This window comes from Neopelma chrysocephalum, unplaced genomic scaffold, assembly GCF_003984885.1.
Source record: "Neopelma chrysocephalum unplaced genomic scaffold, ASM398488v2 Primary Assembly neopelma1_43, whole genome shotgun sequence".
NCBI classification, from domain to species: domain Eukaryota; kingdom Metazoa; phylum Chordata; class Aves; order Passeriformes; family Pipridae; genus Neopelma; species Neopelma chrysocephalum.
The window spans coordinates 6,733,800-6,755,131 of record NW_020897702.1 but is presented as its reverse complement, the minus strand read 5'-3'; the positions used below and the strand labels follow the sequence as shown (position 1 = coordinate 6,755,131).

The 21,332-nt window shown below is 39.5% G+C and overlaps 1 long non-coding RNA gene across 1 annotated transcript in view; it reads left to right on the top strand.

Annotated features, from left to right (window-relative positions):
• The window catches only part of LOC113964963, a 31,766-nt gene extending 18,618 nt beyond the window's left edge, over positions 1 to 13,148 (top strand). Inside the window, exons 2-3 of the long non-coding RNA XR_003533363.1 lie at positions 7,215 to 7,355; positions 13,030 to 13,148. This is a non-coding gene — a long non-coding RNA (uncharacterized LOC113964963). The remainder of the gene's footprint in view (positions 1 to 7,214; positions 7,356 to 13,029) is intronic.
• The last annotated feature ends 8,184 nt before the right edge of the window (positions 13,149 to 21,332 follow it).

Sequence of the window (21,332 nt, the reverse complement as noted above, 5' to 3'; positions counted from 1 at the left end):
AACCCTGCACACAGGCGGTTCAGGATATTGGTCATTTGAGACTGACGGAGATGAGAGTCTCTTGGGGCAGCACCCTGAACGACCAAGCAGCCTTTTCAAGGACAGCACTGCTTGCTCCACTCGGAGAGGGGCCTAGAAAAGGTGGCCTAAACAAAGCTCATCTCCACCTTCACCCGGTTGGTTAACCGCAGACCGACGGGGATCTTCTTCCAATGCGGTCGCACAAAGAGCAAAAGACAAAGGCATGCACCTGCCTCCAAAGGTGTACTCAAATTAACTCTAGCATGTTGGAACATCAGAACCATGCTCGATTCTGCCAATAGTGGACGTCCTGAGCGACGTTCTGCCCTAATTGCCCATGAACTGGGTCGTCTCAACATCGACATTGCTGCTCTCAGTGAAGTTCGCCTTCACGAGGAAGGCAGCCTCAGAGAACATGGTGCCGGTTACACACTCTTCTGGTCAGGTAAGCCCAGAACCGAAAAACATCTCTCAGGTGTCGGCTTCATGATCAAAAACTCCATCGTCCCTAAACTCGAAAATCTGCCGACAGGTCACTCTGACCGCATTATCTCCCTACGCCTTCCATTAAACAACAACCAACACGTTGTCATCTTCAGCATATATGCCCCAACTCTCCAAGCTGACCCTGCTGAAAAAGATAAATTTTACACTGACCTGCGCTGTCTTACCCAAAAGGTGCCCGCAGATGATAAGATCATTATCCTTGGTGATTTCAACGCCAGAGTAGGTAAGAATTTTGAAGCCTGGAAAGGAGTATTAGGCAAGCATGGTGTTGGAAACTGCAACGATAATGGTCGACTTCTGCTAGAATTCTGTGCGGAGCAACAGTTCACCATCACCAATACTATCTTTCAGCAGAAAAATAGTCTGAAGACAACCTGGATGCACCCCAGGTCTAAGCATTGGCACCTCATTGATTATGTCTTGGTGCGACGGAGAGATGTCCGCGATGTCCTCCATACCCGCGTGATGCCCAGCGCAGAATGTCAAACAGACCATCGGCTTGTGCGCTGTAAACTCAACCTTTATCTCAAATTCAAACCCAAGAGGGGCAGTATCCCAAGGAGAAGACTCCAAGTTAACGATCTCCAATCAGCCACAGTAAGAGAAAGATTCCAGGCAAACCTTCAAACTAAGCTTGATAACCATTCCACAGATTCTGCAGTTTCCTCTCCCGAAAAAATTTGGCAGCATATTAAAAGTAGCATCCTGCAATCCTCTGAAGAATCCTTAGGGTTCTCCCTCAAGAAGAACAAGGACTGGTTTGATGAAAATAATCAAGAAATCCAGGAATTGTTGAGGAAGAAGAGAACCGCCCACCAAGCACACCTTGCACTGCCTTCCTGTCACGCTAGAAAAACAGCCTTTCGTCTTGCTTGCAGCAAGCTCCAACAGAAACTCCGTGACATCCAGAACAAATGGTGGACCGATCTAGCTGCAAAAACTCAACTATGTGCAGATACAGGGGATCACAAAGGATTCTATGAGGCCCTGAAAACAGCATACGGGCCTACATACCAAGTCCAAAGCCCACTACTCAGTGCAGATGGTCAAACGCTTCTGACAGATCAAACCTCCATTCTGAATAGATGGTCTGAACACTTTCAGACTCTTTTCAGTACCAACCGTGTAGTCCAAGACTCAGCAATTCAGTCCATCACACAACAACCGGTGAAATACGAATTGGATACTGCCCCCACTCTAGGAGAAACCCTCAAGGCCATACAGCAGGTGAAAATCGGCAAGGCAGCTGGGGTTGATGGAATCCCACCTGAAGTCTGGAAACATGGGGGCCTTGCACTCCATGCTAAATTTCATGAGCTTGTGGTGCGCTGTTGGGAACTAGGCGAACTACCTTCAGACCTTCGTGATGCAGTCATCATCACCTTGTATAAGAAGAAAGGTACTAAATCAGACTGTTCAAATTACCGTGGTATTACTCTGCTCTCCATTGCTGGCAAAATCTTGGCAAGAATACTCCTGAACAGACTAATACCCGCTATAGCAGAAGAAATTCTACCTGAAAGTCAGTGTGGCTTCAGAGCCAACAGGAGCACCACAGACATGATATTTGTTCTCAGACAACTGCAAGAGAAGTGTAGGGAACAGAACAAAGGTCTCTATGTAACCTTTGTCGACCTCACCAAGGCTTTCGATACTGTGAGCAGAAAAGGTCTTTGGCAGATTTTGGAACGTTTAGGTTGTCCCCCCAAGTTCCTTAAAATGATCATCTCACTTCATGAGGATCAGCACGGCCAAGTCAGATATGGCAACACACTTTCTGAGCCCTTTCTAATAAAGAACGGTGTGAAACAAGGCTGCGTTCTCGCTCCTACCCTATTCACAGTCTTTTTCAGTATGATGCTTCAAAGGGCCTCGGCAGACCTCGATGATCAGGACGGTATCTACATTCGATATCGTACTGATGGAAGCCTATTCGACCTAAGGCGACTGAAGGCCCATACTAAGACCCTAAACCATCTTGTCCGGGAGCTGCTCTATGCTGATGACGCCGCCCTTGTTGCCCACACAGAAGCAGCTCTGCAGCGTTTAACATCCTGCTTTGCAGAGGCTGCTGAGCTCTTTGGGCTGGAAGTCAGCTTAAAGAAGACAGAAGTTCTCCATCAGCCTGCACCTCAGGAAGTCCCCCACCGTCCCCACATCACCATCGGCCAGTCAGAACTCAATTCAGTCCAACAGTTTAATTACCTAGGCAGCCTCATCTCCTCAGATGGTAAGATTGATGGGGAGATAGACAATAGGTTAGCGAAGGCATACAGTGCTTTTGGGAGACCCCTGGTGGCCTAGTGGTTAGCATGCAGGACTCTCACTGCTGCAACCCGGGTTCGATTCCTCGGTCTCCCGGGCAGATGGAACCCGTTAGCCCTGTGAGGCCATCCATCTATGAGAAGGTCACTCTAAACAAACCTACGTCCTGAGGACCTCACTGCCATTGTCCAAGCGTGCTTGGCCCCGGCAGATGAACCTTAGGATTAAAGGGTGGGCTCAGTTCAGCGCAGGCTGTGTCTCACCTAAAAAAATCCATTGCGCAGGCTGGAAAGGTAAAAGACCTTTCCCCAGATCTTCGTTCGCGAAGACTGGCCATTATTTGTGACTCGGAACAATAGCAGAGAGGTTACTGGAACAGCTTGTAGCCCCAAGGTAGCAGGTTCTAATCCTGGTGTGTGTGATCGTGGTTCATTTACATTTTGAGACCCCTGGTGGCCTAGTGGTTAGCGTGCAGGACTTTCACTGCTGCGACCACGGGTTCTAGTCCCCGGTCTCCTGGCCTGATGGAGGTCGTTAGCCCTGTGTGGCCATCCATCTATGAGAAGGACACTCTAAACAAACCTACGTCCTGAGGACCTCACTGCCATTGTCCAAGCTTGCTTGGCCCCGGCAGCTGAACCTTAGGATTAAAGGGTGGGCTCAGTTCAGCGCATGCTGTGTCTCACCTAAAAAATCCATTGCGCAGGCTGGAAAGGTAAAAAGACCTTTCCCCAAATCTTCGTTCGCGAAGATGGGCCATTATTATTTATTATTATTACAGTGCTTTTGGAAAACTCCATAAACGAGTTTGGCGTAATAAACACTTGAAGAAAAGCACCAAGATCAGTGTTTACAGAGCCATAGTGCTGTCTACTCTTTTATATGGTTCCGAATCATGGGTCATCTACCGCCACCACCTGCGTCTCCTAGAACGCTTCCATCAACGCTGCCTCCGTACAATCCTTAACATCCATTGGTCAGACTATGTGACCAATACATCTGTTCTCGAACAGGCAGCAATTACGAGTATTGAGGCCATGCTCCTGAGAACGCAACTGCGTTGGGCAGGGCACATCTCTAGGATGAAGGACCACCGCCTCCCTAAGATCCTGCTCTATGGTGAACTTGCCACTGGCTGCCGCAAGAGAGGAGCTCCAAAGAAAAGATACAAGGACTCCCTGAAGCAACAACTCAGCCTCGGGCATATTGATCACCATAACTGGTCCACTCTGGCCTCTAATCGGGAGGCCTGGAGACAGACCATTTATAACGCTGCTGATGCTTTTGAGAAGGCACGCAGGATCACTCTTGAGGAGAAAAGACAACGCAGAAAGAATCGAACCTTGCAGAATATACCATCTAAGGAGTCTTTCTGCTGTGTCTTTTGCAACCGGACTTGCCTTTCTCGTATTGGCCTTTTTAGCCACCAACGCGCTTGCATGAAAAATGGGTAGAGCCCTTCCCAAATCTTCGTTCGCGAAGCCTAGCCATGACTGACATAGAAGCTTCTTCATAACTTTGATCATCCTTGTTTCCTCCTCTATGCTTCCACTACCAGTAATTATGAACTTACCACTTGATGTTTTCAGTGTTGTTGAGCAATGGGCTAACCAAGGAAACCTCAAGGGAGGATTCAATACAAGCCCTGGCAAAATTCCGGAAACCCATTTGTTTTCTAAGAGCATTTTAAGGTATCCTAAGTAAAACTTAGTCTGTAAATGGTTGTGATGATATTATACTGGGGGAAAAAGTGAATAATTTATTATGAGAACCTACCATTTTGGACTCCTCAGGCCACTGGGAAAAGCCTGAAAGACTACTTGAAAAGATCCTTTAATTAATCTCTATCCAAAGACAAGGGGACCGACTCTCGGTTAGGAGACTTTAGTGTGATCAACCTTATATACAGCTATCTCATCCGGTCTTGCTATTGTTGGACTGTAAAAGAAAGGGTTCATGTAAACCAATTGGTTAGTCTGGAATTTCTCTAACTTGATTTAAATCACATTCTGAGAGTGCAGAGACCATGACTGAACCAGAATCACTGAGGATCAGAAAAGATGAGATCACATTGAATGATTATTAGAAACTTGAAGACTAATAGACCAAACAGAAATAACTTTTCATTCAATGAACAAAGAAGCAATAATAATAGTGTGTCCTTGCATTTACAGTCTGCATAATTATTCCAGAAAAAGCAAAGGATGCCACTGGGCTGCTTAAAATAAGACTGGCACTGACTGAATAGAGAAGAGGATTTAAATACTATCTGACATTATCAAATCAACCACTTTACAGCAATAGTGAATTGAAAGTACTTTAATTCATCTCTTAAATTTCCAAGAAAAGAAAGGTTATGTAAAACTTGAAATATGAATTTTATTTTTAAAAAATGGATTCTTCAAATATATTAACACATTATTAGACAAATGTTATCTTTTAGATGTTAGCAAGAAGTAAAGATATCAGGTATTATTCCAAGTGGTTTACCACAAGCTATAATCCCAGTATTTAAAAATGAAAGCAGGACATTGAATAGCATGGGTTTGTAAGCACTTTCAGGAGAAATACCGGGAGCAAAACAATTAATTGTGCTACAGAGGAGTCATTTTGCTGTTATTAGACATCTGTTACTACTCCCTGTCCTTGTCTGAGTTTCTGAGGTCTATCTGACTAGTTGAATTTCACTTGGCATGGCCAAAATAAAGGAAAGAGAACTGTCTCCTTGTGTTGCTATGTTGAGAGACTGATGCAGGACAACCAGGTGTTCCCCTTCTGTCTCATCCTGTACGACCAGGCATCTACTCATAAGCTCCCAAGATAATATTTTTGTTTGTCTTTTGGTTACAAGGTGTCTTACATGTTGGACTCTCAAGACAGCAAACAAGCTGCACAGAAACAAATCTGAGTTTCTTCTTATTTTTGCCATTAATGCAGCTGTACCTGGCAGAATGGAGTCTGTACCTGTCCACAACATAATCTCCTGGGGTAAAAATGGCCCAACAGCATTTGCTAGGGCTGTAAGGAAACTCCAGTCTTTCAGTTCACTTCTACTTCTTTTCAGTGTGCCACCAGCACCCAGCTTGGGGTTTTCCCGTGCCAAGTCTGTACCTGGCTGCTCTTGGTGGCCTGCCCCATACCAGGGTCATCGTTTCACCCTGCCTGCTTGCTCCTTTTAGCAACCTCTTTCGTGAAACACCACAGCAACCACTTCAGCAGGAACAGAAACAGTGTGCCACAAGTCATAGAAATAATGCAGGTGTTTCTCAGTTCCTTATTCACATATTTGGGGGAAAAACAATACAGCCTATTCATATAATGGAATTACTGTTATTCCTGAGGTTGGGGTCAATGATTTGCTGGTGCACCAGCATCAATGAAAGCAGAGGTACCCACCTGCCTCAGCAAAGAATTTTGCTCACAGTCTAAAGAGGCAAAACTGGATCCAGCAAATAACTGGTAAGAAATGAAGAAAAAAATCTTTCTATTAGCAGAACAACAAAGAAGTAAGCATAGAGGAGTTACATTATAATGCACCCTCTATGCAGCCTGATCCTCTATTATGCTGAGGGTTCTCAATAACCATAGACTTCAATATAGGACATTCACAGCTCACGAAATCAGGATTTGTGGTACTGTGGCTGGTATGCAAATAGGTAATATGAGACTACACTAGATATAGATTAAACTGTAAGGGGTTTAATCTTTGGTTTGGAAATGCAATGTGCAGGAGCAATTATTAATAGAGGTTTAATTCTTATCAGATACATACATCTATGCAAATACTTTTTTCTTCTCTTAATGTCTTGCCTTGAGCAAATATAAGATGAAAAGACTCCACTGATCATTTCATTTTCCCACAAGAAACCTGGAGGAACACGTCCGAAATGCAATCTTCTCATAATCAAGTTTCCCAAGTGTTTCAGTAGGATTATATGCAGGACAGTGGGTAATGCTTCTCTTGTAACAGAGTGGTGCCGCTTTTCTCCACGTCTTGTGAGGTTGTAATGTCCAGCCTTTTCAGCCCATGTTATTGCAACATTTCCAGACAAAAAGGAAACTTGATGAAGTACACATTGGAATTAAGCTAGATTTCAGAAAGGTTTTGTATGGTTCATGTGAAAAAGAACATAAAGTGTTCACATAATTAAAATATATTGCTCTTGTGAGCTTTACTGGGCCTGACATTTCAAGGTCTGTGATGAGGAAGAACTTCCTTGACAGTTTTCAGTTTATTGAGCATAATGTGCTTTATTTCCTGGTATAGCCATGTTGGTAGAGACTCACAATGGGCTGATAAGGACAAATTTTGAAATGATGGGGACAAGATTCATTCAGATTCCAGTGGGATCAGACTGAACGTGTTACAGGTAATTCAGTCCTGATCCAGCAGAATATCTAAGTATGTTCTTATCCTTAAGATTTAGGAGTATGGGCAGAGGTGACTTTTTCTGGTTGTGTGGGTGCCCTGGACTTGGAACCCTCTGAGAAAATTGTGAAGAAGGACTTGTCTCAAGGCCATACCATCTTTCTATTCTTTCTTAGTCACCTGGCCTACTGATGTAAGTAGCAGTACTATACCAAGACAAGACCACATCACCTAGTGGGTCTTTCATATTGCACTACAGTCACCCTCAGCTTTACATCTTTCTGCTGCACAAAAGCTGGCAACTTTGGCTGCTCATTTATCTCAGTGTAAATGTGAACTTTACAGTATTACAGCTGTGAATATAGAAATATACACATCACCCAGAGCCTGAAATTTTCAGGACCTTAAGCTGCCAGCTAGCAAGACTATTACTTAGATTTACTGTGAAATTACATGGCAATACCAGCCTATTGTACTGTGAAAGGAAAATACTGGAAAAACTGTTTCTTTGAGTAATCTTAGCTGTGTTCCTAGTTCACCATAAATACATCCAGTATTTGATTTTTACTGTAAGTTGAATCGGTGTTTACACTATAAAGCAATTCTTTGAGGAATGGTGTTTATATTACCTGTGTATCCATGCATACAAGGAGAATAATCTTGACTTAAAACTCCTCCAGCATTCTGACAGGCAAAAAGCACTTCTTCCCTTTCTGCAGGATCACAGGACAACCTAGGCTGGAAGAGACAGGTCTGGAAAATGCCCTGAAGGCCTAGACTGCACAACTTCTCTAGGAAACCTGTGTCTAGGTGAAATTGTCTTCGTGGGAAAGAAGCTTCTCCTTGTGTCCGTTCTGAACCTCTCCTAGGCCAAAGAAAAAGATATACAGACAAAGAGGGATGACCGGACTGCCTACGGATGCATCCCAGCCTGCCCTGTTGCCCCCATTCAGGGAGACTCCCTCACCCCAAAACAATTGAAACAATGCTGGTAGATGTACTCTGTAGATAATCTAATTTCTCCTCCACAACCCTTTTGATGTTCAACCTGAGCCAGTACTTTCTCTGCAAACTTGTCCATGGAGGCAAAATCCACTCTGAAATTTAATGGGTCTACCACTGCAATGATAATTTTGCAGCGTACAAAAGCCTCACTAAAAAGAGATACAATGGAAACCTGTTATATAGTGTAACTTGGAATAGTAATGAAAGTTAATAGCAAAAAGCAGAAAATAGTGGAGTAAAAAGGTTAGTTACAAGGTAATAGCCATTTTCTCTGTTGTTTTTTTGGAAGTCACTAACAAATACTCTCATTTAGTATTGAGAGAAAAATAGTAAAGCCTTAGACCAGGGTAGTAGGTGGAGCAACACATGTACTTCTCTGCTCATTACTCCCCATTCTTAGCCTTTTTTATAGCCAATGTATCTGAATCATCACCACTGTTTTTCCAGCATTATAGGCATGACCTAAGTCTGCCTACAGCCCCTAGCATCAGAACCTAGGATGGCATTTGACCTCATTTTGTACTCAAGCCACTACACTGTGCAATCACAGACTTTCATACTACCTCGCATCAGCTGGCATATCTGAAGATGCACAGCTGTGCAGAAATGGTCAGCTGTGGCAGTAGAAAAAAACTCACCCAACCACTCTTCATATAAAGAGAAAAACACATACCTACTGTCCTGGCAATACGGCTGTGCGCTGGAATAAGACACAAAAGGCAAATGCAAGCACAATGCAGTTTAATTTGCTGCCCCAAACATAGCACCTGTGTCCTCTAAAGTGACACAAAAAACCTGGAGATGTTCTCAGAGGAACCAGTTCCACCTACCTGGGGATGATTTTTCAATGATAAGAAGAGTTGGAGACATAGAAATGAAGAGAGAAAATATGAAATTATGCAGGAGGTCTCTGCTGTAAATCATCTAAAAAAAACCCCAAAAAGCCTTTAGGAATTGGCTTAGCTTTATCTCAAGCAAATGTGTAGGCTGTAAATACATTGAATGGAAAAATACACTGAATAAATCTACTGTTCCTCCCATGCTGGCTTGCTGAGAGTGAAAAATCGCTTGATATAACCCTTATTCTATTTAATACACCTTGAAAAGCCTAATAAAGTCTTTTAAGCAAGGGAGATGCTTTGAAACCTTTGCTGCAATTAGAGGGAAGGATGCCTCTATTATGCTAAGAGATGAGCTGAACAAGTCTAATTTCAGTTCATGATTAAGAAAAAGTCGTGGATGTGTTGCTGCATTCAGAGACTCAAAGTCTACTGTATATCACAATGGCATATTTATGAGCAACACAATGTGATGCTCTCATTCACTCACAAAGAGAATGACATATACAAACCAACAGCAATCCCAAATCTCAGAGGAATCACACGCTACTTCAGCTTCCAGTGTAGTGAAAATAAATTGTTTTAATCTGTAACAAGTTCTGCAAATTTAAATAAGTGAACAATAAATACATAATAATAATAACCTAGGACTTACTATTCTTTTTCTCTTCCAATATTCTCTGTTATAAGGGAATTTAATGAAACTTTTAAAACAAAACTATACTAAATTCTTACTACCATAAATTTCCTTGAAAACCTAAAAAATAAAGAGGAGTAAAGTCCATAGTTAGAATAAATAGGACAGATACTGTTTTCTAATCCAACCCTTTACACAATCCTATCCTTGTATTAGGTTTGCCAACAGGGTGGGTGGAAGTCCTTTCAACATTTGGGCAGCACCATGTTCATGTGTGCAGCATTGTGTTCCCATGTAATTCACTTAATCTGCACTAGAGGGTTTCCTTAAACATCCCTTTCCTTAAACATTCCCCCACCCCCAAGCTGTGCATCCTGGGCGCTCCCTCTCATGAGAAGCAGTAGAGAATTTAATTCAATGTTTCTTTGCTTCCTAATGCCTGATGAGGACAGGATTGATTATTCAAGCAGGATTTTTTCCCACTTTCCCCTAATACCAATAATTCAACAAGTTACACTCTGAGTGAAGGTCAGAATCATCACAGTTCCCATCCTACAGCTCATCCCAACAAAGACTTGACTGCCTGGCATGGTGGGGCTTACTGATGTTCAGCTCTCTAGCAGCTCTGTTATAGGTATGTTCCTGTCCTCTGACAAATACAGTCCATATGTTTGGTAGTTTTAATATGGTTTCAGCTCACATATCCCAGTTTAAATTACTTTATGTAATGTACATCCTCAAAGTAATAGTATTCACATAGTAAATGGCCCTTGTACACATCAAGAATTTTGTAACAGAATGCTTTATTTTTGCAGAGATTGCTTTGGAAGACAGCAGCTGATATGGGAAATGGAATGAAATATAACTCTCAAAACAGCTGTGAAATTCTGAAATATTTGACTTTCTCTTTGAAAGTAAATTTCTTTCTAAACTTGTCAAGGCCACTGCTTTTTAAAACTCATTTTGCACTTCTGTATCCTTGAAATACTTTAAAAATATTTACTTGGTTAGAAACTGACCACTCAACCTTGTCAAATGCTTTTCCTGCATGTAAAGACAAAGAAATGCATTGAGCTAGTAAATTATAATAATCCCATAATCCTAAGAGCATGTTTACAGAGTTTTCATATTGCTAATTGCCAAGGGAGTTGGCATTTAATTACTTTCTACGATCTTCACAAAACATTTCTCTTTTGTCTTAGCTTTTTAGAACATATATTTATTATTTTTCTCAAATTACCTGAAAGACCCCTAATAACAAAAAAATTTTATTTGTCCAGTGTGATGAAAGATTCCATTTATTTGTCATATCTGAAATTTAAATATGGTTTTAATTTATTTCTCACATTGAGATTCTGTGTGAATTTGCTCTTTAACAATCTTGTTATTTATTTTGCATTTATTTTGTTTTCTTTCAAAGTTATTCAAGATTAATAGATACATCTCTCACAGTATTGGCAACTTTCCAGATAATTTTATTAATTGTCTCTCTTACGCTCCATAATAGCAGAAAGTTCACTCTTTCTTTCCTCTCCTTGGACCTTTGCCCAAATTCATATTCAAGCCAAACTCACATTTAAGGCAAGAAAGAATTGGTGGAATGAGATTTTAAAGATTAGGTCAAAACTCTTTAAGGCATAAATAAGTTGCCTGCACCCATATTCTCTGTTTATATCTGCGTTTTATAATTAATGCTAGGAAATATCTTTTCACTTAAAATATGAAAAAGATGAAAACCTATTTAAATAGTTGAAATGGAAAATGAAGCCACAAAACTATGTGGAAAGGTGTTCCCTGCACCCCTTTGGAACATTGTATTCTGAAAAGCTGGACTTTAAAGGAAGAAAAGTAACTTTGCTCATGAAAAAGGATAGCATTTTATTTTCCAAATTAATTCTCATGGTTTTAATGGGAAAAAAAAAAAAACAAACAACATAGAAATCACCAAACAACCTTTCAGTGTAGAATCATACCAAGGAAACAAATCTGCTGCTTTGGAACTAATACCTTACAGCCTTGTGCTCTGTGTAAAGATTTTTGTGATATTACCAAGTCCTCAAAACATCTCAGGAAAACATGCTATGAAGTACACAACTAACAATTCTGTACAAATATACAAAGCATACCCAAAACTGCTCATGATACAAATAGTAGTTTCTTTAATATTTTCAGGTTAATAAAGAGGTAAAATAGATACTTTAAAAATCTTAGCTATCCTATTTTGTTTTGTATGAAGTTTATAGTTTTGAAATCAACCTGACTTAGAAACTGTCTTTAAAGACAAGAATTTTAGGCTAAAGAGTTTTACTTTGATTCCTAAACTATTTTTTTTCTTGGTTGGGTTTCTTTGTTATGTTTTTCTTTGTTTGTTTATTTGGGCATTTTGTCTATTGTTGTTGTTGTTGCTTTGTTTGGCCACAGAGCTGAAAATTCAGTTGTCTACACAGCTCATCTGGCCACATGTTGCCTAAAGCAGTAGAGAATGCTTGAAAGTAAACTCAGCAGCATGTCCAATTCAGAAAAGCTTTGGTTTGAACTGTAATGCATAGGACACATATTTGATTAAAAACCTGCACAGCAACAGTCAGTCCTATTTATTCCCCAGGGAATAAATATTATTCTCCCCAAAGCATGTTCAAAAATTGTTTAAGTTAAATTAAGAAGAAATATTAAATTTAACTCTCAATTTCAATAATCCTCAATACATTCAGGATTTTGGGGTGAATGTTAGCAATTGGCTAACAATCTAATAGTGGGGTGTACTTGTATAAATAACACTTAACCCAAAATTCTTATTAGACCTTCTTTTAAGTATTTTTTCCAAATGACATTGGACAAAATTGGTAATTAAAATAGTATCCCTTCTTGCTATGAGGGTATTTGAAAAAAAAAATTTGTGCAGCTGCCTCATCACTGAACACTGCAGTGAATAAGTCACAGACAAAACTGTATTAAAATTAATTTTTAACTTTTCTTCCCTTCTTTAGGAACAGTTTTCTTAGTATGTTGAATTTCAGCTGGCCAGTTCTTCACTACTCTGCACTTTCTATCATTTTTACCTTGAAGCAAAGCAGAATCACTGTGTATCATAATAGTACCTATAGCATAGATGTGACTCTGTGTTTCCAGACAGTGGGGATGTGGGTTGTCTTTATGAGCTAAGAATTCTCGAATGAGACATACCATTTTGATAAAGAGGGGATGAGTGCTTGAGGTCTACTTCTCTTGTGCATCTCTAGGGGGCCAGGATGCTGCTGGCACAGCTCCTGTGTTCACTGTATCTCTCTTCCCTGCCAAGGCTGGAAGAGAGAGAGGTGATACCATCATCTTCCAATATTTCCTTAGAAGTCTGATTTGTTGATCTGTAATGATTTTCTGCTTCACAGGAACACAGACCTGACAACAGTAGCAGCAGTTGTTGTACCAGATCACCAGAGATTTACAGAGTTCCTTATTTCCAAGGAGTGTTGCTGAAGTGTGGAGGTCATGGTCCTGACAGAGAGCCACCGTGCAGTGTTATACAACTTTCATTGCTGTAAAACTTCAAATCTAAACAAATAAATGTGTCCAATGCAATATAGTTCTCTTTTATGTCCTGGGCAAGTCTGCAGTTTCCATGGTTACCAAGGGGCAGCCTAGTAGAGAAACTGTCCATATTTTCTTTCAACAGATTTTTTTAGGACTCTCCTTTTGAAAAGTTAGAATCAATCCCTTGTAACATATATTCATGAATGTTCAATTTGATGTTTATTTAGAAATTTATGCAAAAAGTAATTAAACAATTTTAATCTATCTTCCTCCAGAAGATAAACATTGTAAGAAATGCCTTCCTCCTGGCCCCCCTTTCCCCTTTTAGCTTTTAATGCCAGGCAAACCTCATATGGTATATAATGTCCCTTTGGTTAGTTTGGGTCAGCTGCCCTGGCTAGGTCTTCTCCCAAGGTCTTGCCCACCCCTAGCCTACTAGTGAGGGGGGAATGTTGGAGAGATAGCACTTATGCTGTACCACTATTGCTCAGCAGTAGCCAAAACACGAGTGTTATCAACATCTTTCTAGCTACCAATGCAGAGCACAGCGCTATAAGGGCTGCTATGGGGAAAATTAACTCCATCTCAGTCAGACCCAATACACAAAGTCCAAAGTACTTGACTATAAAACATGACATTGACTTTACTGGTACATACATAGGTACTTTGAGTACTAAGATTGGACTTTAGGTTCACTATCTTCTGTCTGTTCATGTGGCATCAGAATCTTACCATACCAATACCAAAAATAGTGGTAACAATGATAATGCAAGATATTCATTTTACAGAGACTAGGTATTGACATTAAATGTGGACATCAATGATTATCAACAGCATTCCAGTTGCACCATTGCATCTGATCTCTCCAGATGGTTTGGAAATCTCAAACTGTGGATTTTAGTCCCATCTACAGTATAGTAGATCCCAGTTTTAACTCCTCAAAATATATTTCCCCATCCATATTTATTACTTTTCTTTTTTTCACACATGCCCTTTTGAAAAAACTTTTCCCTTTCTTAGAGAGCTCAGAGTGCTTCCCAGTGCTCAGAGAGTTGTTAAGGGTTTACCAGGACAGAAAACCTCAGATTCTGCCTCAAACCCGTCTAAGTTTTTGTAAATAAAAGCAGGAGTTGTGCCCTTCATCAGATGAGAGCTGGTCTCACTAGACTAAGCAGTTTGTAGCAAGGCATCTCTTGCCTCTTGGCAGACCTGTTAAAATTCACACAGTATTCAATGCCTTCCTTACACTCTTCCTGGTGGGAGAGGTGCTGAATCCTGCCCTCTACAACACCATGTGCCACATTCAACTTTCCAGCTTGTCTATCCATGTCAGGTATATGGAACTGGAAAAGAAATTAATATTGTGCAAGAACCAAAAGGTGCTTTTTCCATATATAGCTGTCTGTAGCACTTATAAAACCACACGCACAGACACACACTCATCTTACAATGACCGTGTATGGCTTTACTCTGCTGAGCCATGACCGAACACAACACCGCAGACCCTGCTTCAGTAACCACCTGTCCAGAAGGAGTGTAGGGAGGTCTTTCAGCAGCTCTTGTTGGAACAGTCTTTCCTCATAGTTGTTTCTGAACTTCTTTTCATTTTGTTTACTTTATTCATTTAAAGACAGTCTCTAAAATAAAGGCAATATTTCAGAAATCGCTCTGATAGAGCTGTGTAGCATGATACTATCACCACCTTACTGCAGGCTTAATGTAGTTGCACAGGCAGTTTTCATCTATTTTCTTGTTGTATTGTGCTACAAATTAACATATCATTTGATGCCCACTATTTCCTCTGCTTTTTGTGTTTCTCTCCTATTGATTATCACAAATGATTTTCAAGCAGATCTGTTAGCTTGCCTTTCTCTAATAGGAATTCGGAATTCTCATTTACTGAATATACTAATACTTCTGTATTCTCATGTCATTTTTGCTTTCTTTGCTAATATTAAGAAAAGCTCTGAGATTGGTACCATCTTCACGTTTAATTAATGTGATTTCTATTCCCTGGATAATCTTCCCTGGTATGTCTGCAGTTGATGTAAACTATGTTCACACTGACTAGACATTATAGTTAATGTACTAAGTGACCGTGTACTATTTCTAATGATTATTAAACTGTTTGCTGCCTATGCAGATGTGTAGGTATACAGAAGAATGTATTCAGTGTTCCTAAGTGTTTAATTTTGTCCAAAATAGATCTTCTTTGTTTCTGACAATTATTAGGTTTTGCTGTTTTACATCTAATAATGCAGTTAAAAATAAAAACAACCGATATGTTCACAGATTTAAATGTCAAGATTTCTGTTATCTCATTTTGAATACTCAGCTATGTGAAATTGCTCTGACTGTTTTTCAGCCACCTTGAAATATCATCATTGTATTCTTCCCGCCAGGAGAGCAGCTGAATAAACTGTTAGGTAAATTCTCCAACAAAAAGATACTTCCAGCATGTCTGGCAACGTAGCACACACTGCTTCATCTTTTCATCAGGATGTTCACTTTTTTTTTAATTTCTTATGAAAACAGAGAAAACACAGCATGTATTCAGCGCTGAGATCTCCAGAATATTAATTGCTTTCTAATCACTGAAAAAGGCTACTATACTTCTTTTTTTCCTAGAATTTTTCAATTTTCAAATCAAGACTAATTTCAAGTGACAATTAACTACTACTTATTAAAAGGACCCTGAATGGGTGTCTTTTGTTGGTGTCCAAGGCATCTCCAAAATTATATAAGGGTTCTGGAGCATTGTATTACCTCTCTGGACATGACCCCCACACAACATTTTGCAGTAGAAGACACTTGACTATATACTTTGTCTTTGAGTGGGGTCAGCTGCAAGGGAGATCCTTGTGATACAGGACCCTCTGGAAAGTGTCTGGATCCCTGTGGACAGCCTTCCCCCTTCAGTTCTCCTGTGAACTAGGAGCTCAGTCAGCTCATGGCTGCACTTGGGAAATGGCCGCACGGGTCCAAAACGTTTGCAAGGCCTGAAATTCAAGCAGTTATTTGAGGATATAAATGTTAGAATTTAAATGTGGTATAACTCCCAATCTCTGATCTACAGAACAAAAGGTAAATTGCTCCTTCATATTATACACACCAGTATCCATTTTTTCCTTCGAATGATTGGTATTAGATTTTTTGTGGGAGTATAATTAAAGGCCAAGCTATGGCCTCTCTGGTAAATAGCTTATAATCTCATTTATTTATACACTCATGTATTTAGATCTGTGCAAGGATTTCAGAGTAGAATGTTGCTCTGCTGATAGACACAGCACTAAAAAGAGACACTATTTGGGATCCTCTCTTCAGCAAAGGAAACCAACCCTTTTGAAGTTAACTATGCTCACAGCTTTTCATTAGCAATGTATTTCAATTAAAGAGCCAAGAGCAGAAAGTTTCTCAAAGATTTCTCATAATGCCTTATAAAATCTGGGATGGAACAAACTCTGGGAATCCCACTTGGATCAACAACCTGGAGGGAGGGGGCACAATTTCCAAGTATTTTAACTCCAGAATTTTTTGTGAGATTTACCCAATGTCCTGTTGAATTGCAAAATATATATATATATATATATATTTCCTTCTTCTGAGCTTAAAAGGAAAATCAGAGAACAGAGGGTGATCCTATCAATGTGTATTAATACCTGTTGGGAGAGAATTAAGAAAACGGAGCTGGAACTTACTCAGTAGTGCCCAGTGGCAGGAAAAGAGGACACAAATTACAACACATTAAATTCCATCCAAATACAGGAAAACTTTTTTGTTTACTATAAGGATGATTAAGCACTGGAACAGGTTGCCAGAGAGGTTGTGCCTTCTCCATCTGTAGAGATATTCAAAACTCAAGTGGACACAGTCCTGGGCAACCTAGTCTAGCTGACTCTGCTCCAGTCTAGGCAATCTCAAGAGGTCCCTTCCAACTGTACCACTTTATGATTTATTGAAACCAATATTTGTAATAAACATCTTTTTTCAAGCAGCTTCTATTCTGTTCTGAACACTATGCAGGGTTTGAAGTAAACCCCAAAACCCCACAAGGACACTGTGGGAGATTTGAGTCATTTAGGGAACTGCTTTATCAGTTTTTTAAATCTTTCTTTTTGGCAGCTTATGATAACATTTTTATATCTGAAGTGTTCTGTATTATAGCGAACATTTTAATTAGCCCAATACCAATTTCAGTATCTGCATCAGATTATCAAATATGTCTTTGCTTTAATGCTTCTTTGATTCATGGCTTTTAATGAGGAGTTTGTTTGATCTGCAAGCTCACATTTCATTATAGTTACAATGAAATTGTGAATTATAATTTTTAGGATGATTCCACTGCTTTACATGAAGCTGGATTCCACAACTCTTACTCATTTTATAACTAAGAGCTCCTTATTCAGTGAGAATTTCTTTGTAACTCCTAGTCATTAACATACAGTGTATTTACCTTTCCTCTGAACTAAGGAGGTGTTTTTTCTAAATCGCTACCTCTACAAAAATGAAAATTTCTTTAACCTTAAGCATTAAAATAAAGTTATTCATACAACTGTAATTTCCCAGTTGTCCTATTTACTTGTCCAGCTGATGCTGATGGATGTGCTGTCCCAGGACAGGCTGTTGCTTCTGTTGCTACAATCTCTCCCTCTCTTTTCTACTGGCACTTGTAAAGTGCTTCCATACTATTACATACTATACTGCTAATATAAATACTAATGTGACTCTAGTGTTCCAAAATTTTGACTTACAACTCCACATTGCATTATCTTTGCCTCTCCTTATGACTGACATTTTTTGATCCTAAGATAACAGATGTTCATAGAGAAATATATTTCTTTATTTGATTGCTTTATTAAGCATAATTTTTGCCAGTTTAGCTGATAGTGATAGGATAAGCATGTATAAGAACAGGCCTTAGCCTGGTTGAAGTGTTATTAATCAGGTCCACATAAAACAACTACTTTCTAAAGACCAGTGATCTGAATCTGCTTATAGGCTTGAATCAGTCCCTCCAGGATAAGTTCTTGAGTTGTTACTCCTTGGGGTCATATATTAGTGATGCTGATTTGATCTTTTTAACGTAGGTCCCAAGTGTCATCTATCTGTACAAGAAACTGTTATTTATGGGTTCAGGAATGCCTTTAAATGACTTTGATCTTTTCTCCTTGTTATTGTTTTCAGAACTTTCCATATTAGCTTAAAATGAATCTAGTAGCTATAACATCACCAAAATGCAGACACCCGGTTTATCTCCTGAAGAGCAATGTTTGGGTGCAGTGGCAGATAGCACTTGTTTTGAAGGGCTTTGCCCTGAGGCTGCTCTGTATTCTGAGTGCTACAAAGATGTGTCTAAATGAAATCAATCTTTGACACTTCAACTTAGGTCCTATGCTCTGTTATAGCAGCAGTACTGTGCAGCTCTCAGACTTTCTTCTGTTTCTCTCTGACTCTGCAGCACATCACTCATCACACAGCCCTGCAAACCAGTGGGAGAATTTTATTTACCCACGGGAGGAGACTAGGCAGCACATCCCACTGCAGAGCACGCAGGAGGTTGAGTTCCCCCATAGTGACACTTTGCTTGCAAAGAGCACTTTGTCCTCATTAGTATAGAGGCTTTCAAGCGTTTCCAAATGCTTCTGTGTTTTGAGAGATAGAGATATCATGACATGTGATGATATTTTCCAGATTTGAATGCTACTTGCTGATACGGTTTAAGAATAAATTGCTCACTGCTTCTTTTAATAAATCAGGTAGAGCAAATTTTCAAGATACTCACCTAATGGGACATGTCAAGGGTTTGTTTAAAAGCTGGCTGCTGTAGTGAATAAAAAAAAAAAAACCTACTGGTGATCTTGGTACAATCTGGATTAAATTTTGAAAGAATTATTCCCCAGAAATACCTACAAGTAAATGAGCAGTATGCCTATAGTTGATTGATTGATTGATAACAACAGCATTAGTGATAATAGCCCAATATCAGTTGCAGATTGTATTTTTATATTACTTAGAAGTATTTTGTATATGTTCATATTTCATATTTTTAAAAGAGAATCAGATGTGGCAGAAATTTATTGAGGTAAAGGAAAGAGGGGTTGAATGGTTAACACTGGAGTATCAAACACACATTCTCCCCTTTCAAATGGGCTTTGCCTGTGATTAAAAGTAAAATTTAGATGCAGTTCTGTGGCACTTGCTCTGTGCACCCACAGAGCTGGAAATGACCTAAAGATATGTCCAGGTAGACAGAGACTAAGACTCAAATGAACTCAACTCAATTTTCAAGGTGGTGTGAATACTTAGAGGCAAATGAGTTGTGTTGATTTCAATGGACTAGCTAAAGCACTGTGCAGTACTCTGAAACAAGCAAGTTTCAAATTGCTTTATCTTTCACTGTGCAATAATATCATTTTTCATTATATTTCTGTGCATTCCCTTCATGAGAATTATTACATTATCAAGCAGAGCAGAAAAATGAGACAGAGGAGTTACAGTTTCCTGCAGAAGTGCCAGATATAATAGTTTTCTCTTTATCACATTCCCTTTCTTAGGCAGCCTGCCAACTATTGTCTTTTAACGAACAAAGCTCTGGAAAGATTTCAGAATCTGAATACACCTTTTTTCAAGCAACTTGGTTCATTTAAACTATTTTTGAACATTATCTACTGCATTAACAATAATGCACTTTCAGGTGTTCTTCTGAGCATCCCATTAGGCTGTACCTAATAACTATGTGTTTGGTAAATGATCTAATTTGCCACAGATTTATGAGACTACTTTTAGGCATGATGCAAGATTATATCACAGCTCTCCAGTGAAAAAATCACTTAAAGCAGACTTCTCGCTTCTCACTGGCTGTTTTGATATGCTTGGTTTTGGGAGATTGTTTCATCTGCACACAACAGGCTACTTTTGCTCCACTGAAATATTTTTAAAGGGTGAGGTTCTCATGCTAGCTTTCTGCATGAACTTATTTTTATTTATTAGCTACAGTAATGAATAAATTATCTGTACTTCCTTAATAGGAATGGGTTTTAGTTTATCTATTTGATGGAAGGAAACAAAGGGTCCAGAAAACACTGTAAAGCATCCTGTTATAGATTTAGACACCTGGTTGCAGCAAAGCACACAATGCACTAGGCAGGCTGTTTTTTGGATTATTTAGATGGCAGATGACTAGCAGAATATTCCCAAACAGTATCTAAAATTCTTGGTCTCCTCACTTTTGCTTTTTTCTGAGGCATCTGAGTCTGCTCTTTGTCCACATAAAGCAGTTCTGAATACAGCAACACATTTGCTATGAGTTGAAAGTACCCCAGACTTTCAGTAGGTGAAACACTGGTGTGAATGACAAGGAAAATGCATGGCTCTTCATGCCAGGTACAAAGATTTCCTGGTAATCAGCTGTATCGATCCTTCTCTTGATTGTGGAGCTAGAGACATCTCTGCAGTTCCTGTACTGATAGGCAGCCCAACAGGGAGAGGCTTTGGGGAAAAAAAAAAAGTCTGGTTTTATATTTTCATCTTCCTAAGAGGATAGTCTCTCAGATAATTAACTAGCTTTAGCTGAAACTGATAAAACTTCATAGATTCACAGCTGTTTAGGTGGTGTTAGAAAGATCCCTTAGATGAGGCTAGTCTGAAACTTATGTAGGTTTTCCTGCACTGCCTGCATTATCATAGTCTTCTAAATTTTGGTTGGTTTGCAGTGAAGTTTTTACAGTGACAATGTTACTTACAGACTGTGTCTTGAATTGTGAAAACTGTTTAATGCATAAGAATTCTCCTTAGGAATATGCAAAGCAAACTTCAGGAGTGATGCAAAAGAAAAGTCTACATAATAGCTAACATTAAATCATCTGTTTCAAAGATGTGCTAGAATCACTTGGAGTAACAAGAAAATACTTAGTTCTTGTTTGGGAACAGGAGAGATATTGGTTATTTAGAATACTTGTTCTGAGAAAATATCTCTCAGTAATTTGGATTTAAAACAGAACACTGAAAAAAGAGATGCTTAATATTAGTAAGAATTTGCTTATCAGGCAGACGTTCAAAACCAGTCAAGCACAACCTGTTCCTTTGTGAATAATTTTTTTATGTGTGTATTGGGTTTGCACAGCAAGGTTTGGGTAGCGAGGAGGCTACAGGGGTGGCTTCT